Source organism: Lissotriton helveticus, chromosome 7 (assembly GCF_964261635.1).
Source record: "Lissotriton helveticus chromosome 7, aLisHel1.1, whole genome shotgun sequence".
Taxonomy (NCBI): domain Eukaryota; kingdom Metazoa; phylum Chordata; class Amphibia; order Caudata; family Salamandridae; genus Lissotriton; species Lissotriton helveticus.
The window spans coordinates 385,314,561-385,330,533 of NC_136068.1; positions in this window are offsets into that span (position 1 = coordinate 385,314,561).

The following is a 15,973-nucleotide window of genomic DNA, read 5'->3' on the forward strand; positions in this document are numbered from 1 at the left end:
TTGAATAGTTGGAGGCTCAGGCAAAATAGTTTTGAATCCTGATGTTTTGGGTTTTGAAATACTTTGCTTTTAGAATTATGAAACAAACAAGTCTGGGGGTAGTAACCACTCTGAAGGGCCCTCATGTTTAACATGGAATATTGTTGACCTGTGCTCGAGGTTTTATTATTTATGTTATTTTAGGCCTTTTTTATTATTATACTTTTCAGCTTTAAATCCATTTATGATGATGATGATGATGATGATAGAATTGAATAAAGCGGGGCTGCACGTCCTTGGTGACTTATATGACAATGGAGTCTTAATACCGTATCAATCATTATAGGAGCGGTTTGGCCTCCCGAGGGGTGGATTCTTGTTGCACGCTGCGGTGACCAGGGCTATGCAGGGGCATTGGAAAGAGGGTCTCTCCGAACCCACAGCGACCATGGCATGTCAATACACCATGTTGGCGGCGGGAACCTATAAGGCAGTAACATGCCTGTACTCAAGGATGCTGCGAGAGAACTTACCGCCCTTGACAGCGCTAAAGACCAAGTGGGAGGCTGATTTGAGTCAGGAGATCCCTGAGACAGTTTGGACACAGTTGGTGCGGCGAGCTCGGAAGAGCACGAGGAACGCACGCTTCCAACAGATACACTTCTACGTCCTCCACAGGGCCTACTTAACACCCGGCAAAATTAGAAAATATTTTGGAGCGACCGAGGCCGCATGCCCCAGATGCAGTGCGTCGTAGGGAGCGGAATTTGGCCATATGTTTTGGTTCTGCCCTGATTTGAGGGAATATTGGAGGGCAATTGGTGACACGCTGAACAGGGTGACAGAGAGAAGACTACAATTTGATATGGCTGTCAGTGAGCTACATTGGTTCCCACACACCCCTAAAAATAAGATTACAAGCAAATTTATAGATATGGGACTGCTCTTAGCCAAAAGGGAGATCACGAGACTATGGAAGTCGAGGACGGAGCCCACACACAAGAGATGGGTTGGTGAGTTCTTGAAATGGGCGGCTGCCGAAAGCACACTAAGATACCAAGTGGCGCGTAGGAGAGCTGACGACAGGGCACTAGACGCAGCGGCGGCGTGGGAGACACTAGTGCAGGCCTTACGGGATAGCGCACTGCCGGATGAGGGGGAATTGCAGGACCTGGACGGGGACCCTTCCCACGACACACCAGGCACATCACAAACCTAGACAACCTATAGCTTATGATAACACCCATAGATGTAGACAGAACGAGCTCCACTGCGTGGGTGGTAGATAGTTATCTGGAGTTGGGGGGCAAGGGAGAAAAATTAAAAGCAGACATGAGACCTACTTGCAAAATGGATACGACTGTAATTGCACTACTGCTTATGTCACCTCACTGCTCAACGCCGCCCGACCTCCGGGTTGTGGGCTCAAAGGCTGTTTAAGATGCTGTACAATGATAAGTGACACCGGACATCAAAAAAGAAATGTTTACCTGGAAGTACTATGTGTATCATAAGTCTGCAATAAAAACTACTTTTAAAAAAAAATGATAGAATTGAATAAATTTTGTTTGATTGATTGATTGATTGACTATGTGTTTGTACTCTACATGGCTATGCTTTATAATGATACTGTGATTTCTCGCACATTTCAATTGTTTATGCGATTTTGGCGCTTACCTTAAGAGGATTGATTATAGGTTTACTTCGCACTTTAGGACTAATAGTCTAAATGTTTTTAACTCTGCATGTTTCTATTACTGTATGATGTGGTTAAGTAAATTTTGTACTGTAATTGGTGTCCTCTTCTTTTATGGATTTTGTAGATCTGCAAAAAGATGTATGACTGACTGCTTTACCGAAAATTGTATTTCTCAAATAATACTTTTACTTTTAATCAGTACTTCTAGGTGCATAGGTAATCATGATTTTGAAGTGCACCCTGACTGTCTTACTAAGTCAGCCTAACCAAAAGCCTTCAAGCATTTGATCTACCTGTTTAACCATCAATGTGAAGGTTTTGCTTGCACTGCAATATTCGTTCTTTTGCAGCTGCGTTAACATGATCTCATAGCAAGTAAAAGGCATATTGTGTATTAGAGATAGAGAGGTGATGGAGAAAACCTTTGGCAAGGACAAGACGTACTATCAAAGGGAGTAAAGAAGACTCCTATTCGCATTGTGTCAGAGGCAGGGAGACATCCAAGGTCGTCCTGCTCAACCATAGTACTTGCAATTTAGGACAAGTGAGGCCCGCCCTCGTTTATTTACAAATGGTTTCCTTTGTAGTTGCAAGTTTTCTATCAGGAGCCCTAAAACAGAGGAAGAAGATGTTTAAGGATTAGAGAGCTCTTATTGGATTCTGTGCACACATTTTTTATTGTGGCATGTATCACAGATTATTTCCAATGACACTGGTTTTGTGCTTGCACTAACATTTGTACTTTACATGCCCAATTGTTATACTTTTGATTCTGTGATTCTGTGTTTTCTTGTTCTAATCTCTTCCTTTACTTTCCCTTCTGACAAAAGGTTTTAGCTGGTTTTTATTCTTATCAAATTGGAAATGTACATGCACTATTAGTCTGTTTTTAAATATCCATGTATGAAACCTGATTGTAGGTATATATGTTTTATTTAATGTGCTTTTATGGTCTGGAATGGCTGAATATAGATCTATTGACTTGCCATAGGATGAGTAAATTGAGTAAAGTTGCAATTGCTACTGTGAGAAGGTGGAAAACTACTGGAGTTGATGATGTGGGGTTCTTAAATTTTCTGTTCATTTAATTGATGTTCATTCTGTTAGTCTTTAGATCAGATACCCTCTGGACTTTGGGAGGTACAGATCTCTCTGCCCATATTTCCATTGTCTGGCTTTATGCTATACAGTGCCACAATTTGGAGAACTTTTAAAGCAATCTCCAATGTGCTGACACCTTTCTACATTGCCTGATTTAATTAGGTTTCCCTAGTTTTCTTAACTTTAGTAAGGATTAGTTTAGCCAACTTTAGATTTATTCACGTCTAGAAAGGAGGACTGAAACCTGTACACTGATCATCAGGTCCTATTTCTTATCTTTTTTATTGCTGCAACTTAATTTCTTGTTTGCCTTATATTGCTAAGCCTTAACTTCATTCAATGCTTTGGTTTCCCTTGGATGATTTTTTTATCTTCATAATATGTTCTTGAGATTCATTTACATTAGTTTGGCTTTAGACTTGTAATGAATCCATTTAACTTTACTTATTGATTCATGGTCCTTAATGTGGGCTAGATGGGCTGCACTGTAATTTGAATTTGTGACTGATATTAACCCCCCTTTACCTCTCAGGTAATTAAGAAACATTTTACCACAGCACTGCAGCAGTGTCAATCAACAGTAAGGATCTGGTGTATTGCTGGACGTTGTGGCATCCTTAAAGATGGCAGAGGACTTTAAATCTGCATGCGTGAAGGCATTCCATCTGAAGGAAATCGCCGGCACAGAGGTTCCCTTCAAGGAACAAAATGTTTGGTGTTTTTGTTTTGATGGCTGTTTCCCTTTTTTAATATTTGGAGTTTGTATTTGAAAAACAAGCAAAATGAATGACCCCACACAATAAGAACTGTCTCCCAAGGTATTGGAGTCATTGTTGTTTTTTTCTGTCCCCACCAGGCTTTTCATGGCAGTGACAGATAGAAAAAAACATAACACTGTCTGCTCTAAATAGAGCTGGAGAAATGATGACATTACTCCCACTCTGTCAGGTGACTGGAGTAAGCTTTCCTTCAACAGAGCCAATTTACAGAAATCTCACAGTCCACCCATCTCTAAATGAGGCAGGTGGACCAAGAGTTTGCCAAACAGAGTACTTTGTTGCATGTGCCACTGAGTACACTGTCCTGATACTCTAAGGGGCCGATTATGATGGCGGGGAGACCGCAAATAACAGCCCGTCGGTGCCGGTCTTACTTCTTCATAGGCAAGTTTCCCACCTGCCATATTACAATGGCGGGTGGTTTGTTGGCGGTGGTAAGACAGACCGACATGCATCAGACGGGCTCCTTGAGCCTGCTGGTGTGTTGGAGGCATCCAGAATCCCTACAATGGTGGAGGTGAATGCCAGGCACCACTGTAGGTATTATGATGCCTCTCTCCACCAGCTGTTTCATGATGGTTTACCCACCATGAAAAGGTTGGCGGAGAGAGGGAAACAGGGAGCCCATAGCAGGCCCCCTTCCCCCCGGCCCTTAATTTTGGGTGTTGCTGGGCACCTATGGTGCCCATTTACATATCTATGCACCATGTGGCAGGCACCGTATCATGCCTGCCACGTAGTGCAGGGATATGTACCTGGTGCATTTTTTTCATTGCAGTGGGTGCTGCAGCCAGCAGCACCCTCCGCAATGCCAAGAATACAGGGTGCGACTGCCTGCAATCCCTCTGAAGGGATGGCTAGTCGGTCTGTCCCATTTACAATAGGGTGGCAGGCAGACGTAAGTCTGCCTGCTTTCCTAATCGGGCCCTAAATCTGGTCTTTGGTTTTATGCTGAAAATACCTATCAAGACATCAAACTTAAATAAAACTGACACAATCAAACATCTTTGGATGTGCATTAAAAACAATGTAAGCTATGTTGTGTAGAAAACAAGTTCTTTGTCACTAAAGTTCTCTGAAATACTAATGACCTGATCTTGAGTTTGTTGGTGGGGATATCCTATATGCTGTATTACAAGTGCCATAGGGTATATTGCACTTGTAGCACAGGGAACAGGATATCTGACACCTTTGCAACAGAGTGTAGCTTTCGCCAAACTCTAAATCGGACTATAAAGTTAGCACAAAGACGAAATTATTGACCACTGTATCGGAAGACTTGTCATCTAATACCAATCTTATCAAGCTAAATGTGTACCATGCAAGGACTTTGACATCCGTCTTGATGCTCTATTGATACCAGTGTTTTTCTACCCTCGCAACTAATTGGTCAATTTTATCTTTCCAATATTTTTTATGGAACCAGACAGTGGTACACCATCTTGCTCAAACAAACCCCATCATTTTTCATTTAGCTAATTTTTAGATTCATTACGAATTGCTACTTCTATTACACGAAGGAGTAAATCACATAAAATGTGTGAAGTTTATTTATTGCTGTTTTTAATAAATGTAACTCTGATGCAACAGTCAAAAAGAACACTGGCCCCCAGAGAAAACTATAATTATGTTTAATTAACAGGACAAAATACCTAGATAATAGTTGCACACTGCACACAATCAGAGGAAAAGATCTACAAATGCATGGTCTGTGAGTTATGCCACAGAGGGTCTGTTCTTTGAATAGCACTCAGGAGTGTAACTACAAATCTGCAGATGACTTTCAAGATGTGAGGAGAGGATGCTCAGTTCTTTAGATTCTTGATGAAGGGAAACTGCTCATTGAAGGTCCTCAGGATTGTTCCCACAACTCTGCTGATAACTTCCAAGACTGTCAAACTAAGGAAGGGATTTAGGCATGTGCCTTTCTCCTACATATTTGGTTTCAGAGATTCCTCTACAAAGGAAGCAAGCTCAGACTGACCCTCCATTTCAATCCTAAGGGACAGAAAGGTAGAATTTAATGAGGGGTATTGTACACAATTTTGTTCATAATTTGTACATAATTCTCATCACAGGTTTGTTTTAATTCACTTTAGACTGGACATATTTTACTGTTTGATTACTTTTCCAACCATAAATGACTGGTCTGAAGCTAGAATTCAATGCCCTTGTGAAAATTTTGCTTAACAAAGTACCCTTCATATCCTTTTTTTTGTACCTTTTATAGGGAACCGAAGAAGCGTTTTATAGTGCCTATCTTACGTGAATAAGAATGTGCACAATGTCGTCCTACCATTCTGTTCCTGCACTCCTCACCCACCTTATCCATTTGTTGCACTGTGTCAAGTTATCTATTGTCTGTGATTCATCTTAGAAAATCTTTGAATCTTCTGTACGACTCTGTTGCTAAAGATGAGCATACATATAATGCGTTATTTGTACCAGATGATCACACTGTACTTATACTGTAATTTTAGCTGGTGTATTGTTATTTTTTAAAAACCATTCATGTATGTATATATTCACGATGTAACACATTTTTTGTATGCTTTTATGATTTTATTACGAAAATCGAATAAAGCTGTTGTGACTGACTGACTGACTCTTGGTATCTCCTGGTGAAATATGTAGCTCACCATGATCTACCATCTTCGGAAATTTTAGGAAGATTGGGAGATTTGATGGATGTTGCCCCATCTAAACTCAAGAGTACAGCATTAGACCATACAGAGAGCTTGTTGTAAGAAATCATTCATCATGAGTCTTTGACAGAGGAGATACCTACCTGTAAATCTTGAGGTTAGAGGGAGTTGAAACCTTGCTGAGGCTCTAGGATAAGAAGTGAGGGAAGTGGAAGAGGTTTGATTGCTGCTGTAGTAAGAATTGGCAGTGGATGTTAGTATCTTTGGGGAAGTCAAGAGGAGTGTGGTAAGACCTGTCTTATGGTCTTTCAGAAGGAAGGGATAAGTGTCCAAGGGCCCGATTCACAGAACTAACTTAAGACAAAATCCTAAATTTACCACTGTTGGTATTCACAGAAGTTAGGATTTTGTCTTAAATTTGACTTAAGACAAGCTTAAGACAGACTTAAGACAGACTTAAGACAAACTTAAGACAGACTTAAGACAAACTTAAGACAGACTTAAGACAGACTTAAGACAAACTTAAGACAAACTTAAGACAGACTTAAGACAGACCTAAGACAAACTTAAGTCAAACTTAAGACAAAATCCTAACTTCTGTGAATACCAAAAGTAGTAAGTTTAGGATTTTGTCTTAAGTTAGTTCTGTGAATCAGGCCCAAAGGGATAATCATTCAAACAACCAATATGTATCCGTTCGTAAATATTGTTAATGAGAGCAAAGTAGGTGACGGTGGCAATATTATCAAATCCCAGTAATTTCCTCATGGCTGCACGGATTTCTTTGTTTATCGTAAAAAGAAAACCATGCTGGTGATTTAGATCAGGCACTCATCTTTTTGACAGTATGATTATGTACATATTTCTTCCAGCTTCTCCCAACCCATTTCCATGTTGCAATGGTGTTTTTCTTGATAAAAGCGTTATAAGAGAACAACTAATGTTGAATTATTAAGTTAACATTATGCTGTGCAGTGCACAGTAAAGTGGATATATGGAAGTGGATTTTCTTTATTGGTATAGATTTTAAATACATTTTATCACCTGATTTTTATTGGAAGAGGTTAATTGTGGGAAGCTGACTTTGTGTTTTCTTTTCATCATTAAGGGTCAAGCCATAAAATAAAGATGTTTTTCTTCATTATATTCCACGAAAAGGGACAGTCACCATAGCTTATAGCTCTAGCTGTACCTCAATCTAGCATTCAAGGTGCTTGCACAAGGGATATCAGTTTTCAGATAACATAGACTCGAAGTTCTTGGTATCTGTCAGGTACAGTGCTACTTCTGATTTTTCTTGACCTGAAAAAGTTAACTCGTTGATATCAAGATGCAAGTTTAAAGTATCACACATCCCAGTCATTTAATTAGAAATAAACAGAATAAGTAAATATGGGCCAGATGTAGGAGCCAAAATACCGGTCGGTAACGGCCGATTTCGGCCGTTACCGACCGGTATTTAAGAATTGGCATGTAGGGGCATAATTTTACAGAATCTGTAAATTTACCGATTCGGTAAATTTACCGATTCTGTAAAATACCAAATCGGTATTTTTACCGATTCAGTAAATCCCAGATGTAGGTGGGACTCTTCTGAGTCCGAAAGGCCCTACAAATTCGGTATTTTACCACCCAATCCAATTGGGTGTTAAAATACCGAATTCAGGTGTGCATGCACATGTGTGCATGCACACCTAGCCATGTGACAGACAGACATGCCCTTAGGGCCACATGGCGCACATGCCTATTTTTGGGGTGCCAGAGGGTGACAAACTGACACCCCCTGTATTTCCCATTGATTCCTATGGGCTTCACAGCCCATAGGAATCAATAGGGAATACCGATTCGGTATTTACCGAATCGGTAAATACCGAATTATAACGATTCGGTATTTCAACATCGGGAAATACCTACATCTCCCCCCTTCAAATTTACCGATTCATAAATACCGAATCGGTAAAATTCGGTATTTATGAATTGGTAAATTCAGATTACCAACATCTAGCCCTATGGAAGATATATGCAAGAACAAAATTACACATTAAACGTCATAAGAATATGTCAGAACATAGTTCTGATGCTAAGATGGTTTCCATGAAATGAGAGTTAAATTAACTCTCATTAGCAGAATTCTCTGTGTTCCTGCTGCCCTCAACAGTTAACAACTCTGCCACCATTCTCCTCAGGCTATAAAGCTATACAACTCAAATTCCATAAGCAACCATCATTAGATTTCATTGCACTCCTGAACAACTCAACAGAAGGCAAATTTTAACCAAATTTAGACCATCATCTCCTTCTTACAGGAAATTTCACCTCCAACCCGTTTCCTACAGACCACTGACATCACCAAACGCTTTCCTCCTGTCAAACTTAATTTTAAGTTCAAATACAATTCCCTCCACTTTTTTTTACAATGTTCTTTTCTCTATTCTACTTCCTCTTCACTGAGGCCCAGATTTACAAAGATTTTGCTTCGGGTTGCAATGTAAAATCTATTTTGACATTTACTAAGCCTCACAAACTTGATTTGCGTGACTTTGTGAGGACCTCACCTGATGTTACCGCAGAGACAAGATGGAAGATGTGATTCTGAGTCCAAACTTACCACATGCATCAGAATCAGCCCAACAGAGTCAAAGGCAACGAGGTGAAGATGGGCAAGAGGGGAAAATAATCAAGGAAAGTGAGGAGATGTGTCCTGGTGACACTTCATGCACAAATACTGAATGGGCTGGTTGAATACACCTCATATGTAAACAGAAATAGACAAATTATCTTATATTCAGGTTTGGGAGTGCTCTATAATATCATGACATATTCTTTGTGTATAGGTACCTGGTTAACATCCCTCTTCTAAGTTGAATGGTACAGTGTAGCAGGAAATGACTTTGGAATGATATATCTAAAAATAAAAAAACAAAGGGTTACACAATATATTCAATGAACCTAAACTCATAAATGCATACAAATAATGAGTGGTACTAACCTCAACACATAACACGTATCAATCCAATAGATGCAAAAAAAGAACATATCTAAGTAAATGCTTGGAAAAAGCATATTCCCCTAGACAGGATGTAGTGTTATGTGGGAATCTAGGACCCTAGTGTAATTATCCCGATTCATGCCTATATATAGGTATAAATCACAATGTCTTTTTATAGGCATAGGAATCATTGCCTTATTTAGTCTTAGCCTGTGCAGCCCAAATACGGCATGGCTACTTCCACTAAACTCCGAGAATCCACAACAATTTCTTGGAAAAACCAGCCTTCAGCAGTCAGGGACTTCCCCCTGCTTGAATACTAATTTATCCAAGAACTCCTGGAGTTTTCAAGGAACTGAGGCACTAGTGACGATAATATGTCCAATCTACGTCAAACTCTGCACCATCAAAGTATAAATATGCCTACATTTGCCCAGTCAAACACACAGTGGTTTAGGAGCAGATCGACTAACTACTTGCCCGACGCCCTGCTGCTGCAAGTGCCAATGAAGCCGACCCTCCAACTGACGCACTGAGAAGACGCTGTCTTTTCTCTTGCCAAGAAATCCAGCTCCGGTGTTTCCAAGCTACCCTTGCGGGTTTGCTGGGAGATCGAGTCCTGAGAGAGAGATACAAGACCTCTATCATTCTAAAACTAAGGTACGGAGCTGATTAGACCCTTAGAGAATTCTTGGAACAGATTCTTGGCAGAAAATTACTAGACTTAAGCTACACCACACTTACTCCTCCCTCGTACTAGACTTAGGTTAGGTACACCGGGTAGGCGTATTTTAGAAGCACCAGTTGAGTACTTTTAGCCACTATTTTATCACTGTATGTATTCTATGCATTTTATGTATTCTATGTTTATGGCTTAGAAACCATATCATGCTTTTACAGTACTATTTTATAATACTATTCGTATTATATGCATTGTACTTCTTAACTAGCATTTCAATTGTAGCAGTGCATTTCTTATGCTTAAGAAATAAGACTGTTCAATAAATACTTTTATTGAAAACGCCCATCTCTATTTCTAAGCAACTCTGGTGAAACGAAGCATGCACATCTGACTGAGTGAAATAGCCGTCTATTGTTTCCGCGGCTCTAGAGATAGGTTTCATTCTGGGGAAAAAAAGTTGTCATGTTATATGGTTGTCAGAGACTAATCCCTTCTTGTACTTTCAAAGAAGTTTCTAGTGACCTCTGAGCTAGCTGGCACTCACAATTAAGTCTAATATATTCTGCAGAGACCTAGTCGACTTAAGTCCTACGTCTAAGCTGCAGGATATATTATTCCAATGCGCAGAGCCTATTGGGAATATAGGAACTACACTACAGTAGGAAAAGATAATACTCACACAAAAAGGTGCTGGGTCTGACACTCATAGTACTTCCTTGTAAAGTCAGGAGACTAATATATGTATAATTTTTCTTTACAGCAGGCAGAGTTTAAGAAAATTGAAGAAAGAAAATGATAGACTATCTTAGGAATTAGGAATTAGGAAGGGCATTTGTAGAGTGCATGGCTACCCGGAGGCCTCCCAGCGCTAAGTCAACCGAGACAGGGAGCCAGGGAACTAGGCGAAGAGCAGGGTCTTTAGTTGCTTCCGGAAGGCCAAGTGGTCCTGAATAGCGCGTAGGTGGAGAGGGAGGGCATTCCATAGTTTGGAGGCGTTATATGAGAAGAGTCCACCGCCACTCCTGGATCTCTTGATCCTAGGTGTCTCTGCCAGATAAAGGAGGTCTGACCGGAGATTTCGCGTGGCTTTGTAAGGGTGGATCATACTAGAGATTGTGGGTGGGCTAAGTCCTTGCAACGCTTTATGTACAAGGCAAAGGGCCTTGAACCTGATCCGCTCTAGGACCGGGACCCAGTGTAGAGTGCGAAGGGCCGGTCTGGCCGAAAGCCTGTTCGAGGTCCCTGTAAGTAGCCTGCAGCGCTGTTTTGAACGGTTTAAAGTTTCCTAATTGCGGAGATGGGAGCGCCTAAATACAGAGAGTTCCCGTAATCCAATCTGGAAAGTATGATTGATTGGACCATTACTTTCTTTGCCGTCAGGGGAAGGAGAGGTAAGACCTTATGCGCCGTTCTCAAAAGGCATAGCACAGAGCTGCTGTCTTCCTGGCTTGGGTTCTGAGACTAAGATCCTTGTCCAACCAAATTCCAAGGCTCTTGATCTCAGGTTTTGGTAAGGGGGCAGGGCCCCTGCATGAAGGCCACATCAAACTGGGGCTAAAACTGATGGGGTTACCTAAGATCATAATTTCAGTTTTTCCCCCATTAAGTTTGAGCTGGGACTCGTCCATCCAGTTTGAGATGTCGCTCAGGCAGGAATGAAGGGTGTGGGTTTCCTGGGCGAGTTGATTGAGCCCTACCACTAGCTGAGTATCGTCAGCGTAGGTGACTATCCGAATCCCATGTGGGTCTACAATGTCATCCAGCGGAGACATGCAAACATTAAAAAGGGTCGGGCTAAGTGAGGAGCCCTGGGGCACCCCGCACTGAAGGACAGTGGGCATGGAGATATTATTTCCTTCAAAAACCTGATACGTTCTACCCTCTAAAAAGGAGGATAGCCATTGGAGTGCCGTGCCTTCTACTCCTATGTTCCTGAGCCGCTGGACCATAGTCAAGTGATTTACCGTGTCAAACGCGGCGCTCAGGTCAAGTAGTAGAATGGCCGCGTCCCTCCGGAATCCAGGATTTTTTTGCTCTCCTCCACCACTGCCAGAAGAGCCGTTTCGGTGCTTTGGCGGGGTCGGAAGCCTGTTTGCGAAGGGTGAAGCAGGTTTTGGGCTTCCAGGAATCCAGAGAGAATAGAGTTGACATATTTCTCTGTTACCTTACTTATAGCTGGAAGAAGGGATATGGGGCGGTAGTTGCCCAGGTCTGTCGGGTCTAAGCTGGGCTTTTTTAGTAGGGCTTTAACCCGTGCCTCTTTCCACTTGGGGGGGACTAGTCCAGTGGTAAGTGAGGCGTTAATCAGATTAGTCAGAGTTGGGGCTATAAGGGGCAAGACCTGTTTCAAGATGTTCAGGGGAGCAGGGTCGGAGGGAGAGCCACTCTTTACAGTTGTCGTGAAGGAGGTAAAGGATTCTTTGGTCATCGGTGGGAAGGACTCTAAGAGGTGTACAGGATGGCCACGTTGGGGATTTATGAGGGGGCGTGGCAGAGGATCATTATCGTTCTTGTTCTTAGTAGGGAGTGATTCAAGAATGAGATGGATTTTTTTATTGAAGTACTCTGCTACTTTGTTACACCGTGTACCAAAAGGATCCGGGATAGGTGCAGGGAGAGGGACTTTAAGGAGTTTTTTAATAATATTGAAGGTTTCTTTGGATGAATTGGATGTGGCTAAGATTCTATTCTCGTAATATGATATTTGTGCTTTCCTGAGTCCACTTATTGTGGATTCTTTTAAATTAGATAATGAATGAGCCTTCCTTATATACCCAACTACAGAATCCTACCGTAAAACCAATGGATTCTTTAAGGTGTGTTTCGTCTCTCGTTCTTATACCCACAGAATGAGAGGCAGAGAGAATATGTAGTGGAGAGACTAAACAGAGTGAACCTGAACCTCTAGCAAGGGAACGCAGAGCCTATCAGGAACCCAGAAGGAGAGAGACGTGACCCCGAAGGAGAAGCCACGAGTGTCCCAAGCAGGAAGACCTCAGAACAACCAACCCGGATGAAGGACCCCGACTGTGGAACACAGTGACCAATCCAGGTAAGTTTACAAATGACGAGTTTGGCAAAGCCATGCAGATCGCGTTCTTGTCACAGACTGCCCATTTTATCCTTGCTTGACTTTGCCCCCCTCGCACTCGATTTCTGTAGGAGCGGGTGGAGCGGAGCGAGCCTGACAGCTTTGCATGGTTTAGTAAACACAAAGTAACACAATGCACAGCACTGCATTGCGTTATTTAGCATCGGGTAGGTGTTACTTGGGTGGAGCATGAGCGTTTCCCAACATTTACACATGTATTTTGATGCAAGCGCACATTTTCTAGCAAAATGGTGCCCCTAACTGACAGAGCCCTAACTATTAGCAATATCTTCATTTCACTTCATTACTTCCTCTTTCCATGTATGCAACATTCTGCTGCACACATAGAAACAGGAAGATGCCTCTAAGGATTCTTTTTGTGTATGAAGATATTGTGGAGGAAGATACTGTGCAGGAAGATATGTTACAGGCAGCAAAACTTGGGATCATTATGTTGTAGTTTTGGTTTAACCAGTCTACCGTCAATGTATGCCTTTTATTGCAAGTTCTGCCAATGGCCAAACTAAAATATATCAACCCCCATGCTTTCCCCAGTGTTTGCCCATCAAGAACACAGCCCAGGCAATGTTTGTCAATCTATAATTTTATTCTTCCTAAAATCCTCATTAAATATTAATTACAGTAAACTTCACGAGTTTTTTTTCCAAACTCACTAATGAATTCCACAAGGTATAGGCAGTAATAGCAAATCTAACATTCACTACTAGACGCTCTCCTGCTCCCTCCCACTTGCGCAATGCAGCACAGCCTCGCAGGGAGCTGCACTGCATTGTGTGGAGATTTTGTAAAGCTCCCTCTCAGCCTTCAAATCCCATATTGCATATTGTCAGATTGGTGAACCCATCAAAATTCAATCAAAACTCACCAATATGGCAATGATACACAACTCTCCTCTCTCAGACCTCAAACATTGCTTGCACAACATTCAGACCTGCATGTCCAGTACCTACCTGAAGCTCATCCAACCAAGCCAGAATTCCTGCTATTTGAAAAGAACAACAAACAAGATACAGTATAAACCTGGCTCAATGATATGAACCTTGATGGCTTCTTACCCCAACTTTCACAGAATACCACCTGGATTCACCCTGGACACCAACTTTACCCACAATGAACACATTGCCAAAAACACTGACAGACTGGTACCAGCTCTCTCTTCTAAAGAAAGTCAAACTGTTTCATCCAGAATGTGACTTCAGAACTGCTGTTCAAGCCCTCTGACTCTGTCATCTGGTTGGTAGTAGTGCATTTCTCTATAGTCTCCCAGACTCAACAGGCACTCATTAAGGGCATCTTACATGCAGCAGCACTTCTCATCCAGGGCCTGAAGAAATAGGATCACATCACTACCGTCCTGATGGAACTATATTGGCTCTTATTGCGGCGTTCCCCCGGGATCCTCCCTCAGCCCGACGCTGTTCAACATTTACATGGCCCCGCTCGCACACGTAGCTCAAAAGCACGACCTCAACATAATCTCCTACACCGACGACACTCAGCTGATCCTCTCCCTCACCAAGGACCCCATCACCGCCAAAGCCAAACTCCACAAAGGAATAAAGGCCGTCGTCGACTGGATGAAGACCAGCGTCTGAAGCTGAACTCGGACAAGACGGAGGTCCTCATCCTCGGCTCCAACCCTTCAGCCTGGTACGACTCCTGGTGGCCGAAGGCACTGGGGGCAGCCCCGACACCCACCGACCATGCACGCAACCTGGGAATCATCCTAGACTCAACACTCTCAATGACCAAGCAAGTCAATGCCGCCTCCTCCTCATGCTTTAACACCCTCCGCATGCTCCGCAAGATCTACAGATGGATCCCAACAGATACAAGAAAGACAGTCACCCAGGCCCTCGTCAGCAGCAGACTCGACTACGGAAACGCCCTCTACGCAGGAGCCCTGACCAAGCTCATCAAACAACTACAACGCATCCAAAACGCCTCGGCACGACTGATCCTCGACATACCACACCACGGCCACATCACCCCCAACCTGAGAAACCTGCACTGGCTCCTCGTCAACAAGAGGATATCCTTCAAGCTCCTCAACCACGCACACAAGGCACTCAACAAGACCGGCCTAGCCTACCTCAACAGACAGATCTCCTTCTACATCCCCAACCGCCAGCAAAGCTCCTCTGACCTCTCACTCGCCACCGTCCCGCGCATTCTAAGAACAATCACCGGTAGGAGATCCTTCTCCCACCTTGCCGCAAAGACATGGAACACCCTCCCACTGAGCCTACGGCAGACCCAAGACCTACTGACCTTCAGGAGGATACTCAAGACCTGGCTGTTCGATCAGTAGCGCCCCCCCAGTGCCTTGAGACCCTCAGGGGTATGTAGTGCGCTTAACAAATGATTGATTGATTGAAAACCAGCTGCATTATTTACATTAACCAACACAACCTGCACCTCGCTTATCTTGCAGACAAGCTCATCTTCTGTGGTGCTTCTTGGTCCACCTGCACCCAGGACTCCATCAAACTGTAGATAATAACCAAACACATTCCACTTTTCACTTGATAATAATGAGGTTCACGCAGAACTCTTGTTAATCCCTGCATTTTTGACAGATTATTCCCAGATGTTAAGCATAACTTAAACAGAAGATTGCCGATGAAAACACTGGGGCCCTGATTCACAAAGGTTTAGCTTTGGGTTAGTGTTACTTTTTTAACGCTAACCCGAAGCCAAACCTTTTTGGATATTAAGGGCGAGATGTATAAGCATTTCATTTTGCGGGTCTCTTTGCTTTTTTTTGTGACTCGCAATTAGAGACTCGTAAAGTAAAATATACTAATGTGTCTTAGACACATTAGCGATTTCCAATGGAAAGCAGGCATTAAAAGGAGAAACTTTTAATTTCTCCTTTTTTCTGACTTTGCATATGTGCTTCACTGTACAGAACACGTTTAAAGCAGGTAAAGCTGTAAAGTGTGTCTAGCCATAGCATTTTGTACAGGAAGGCTAGCCTTCCTGTA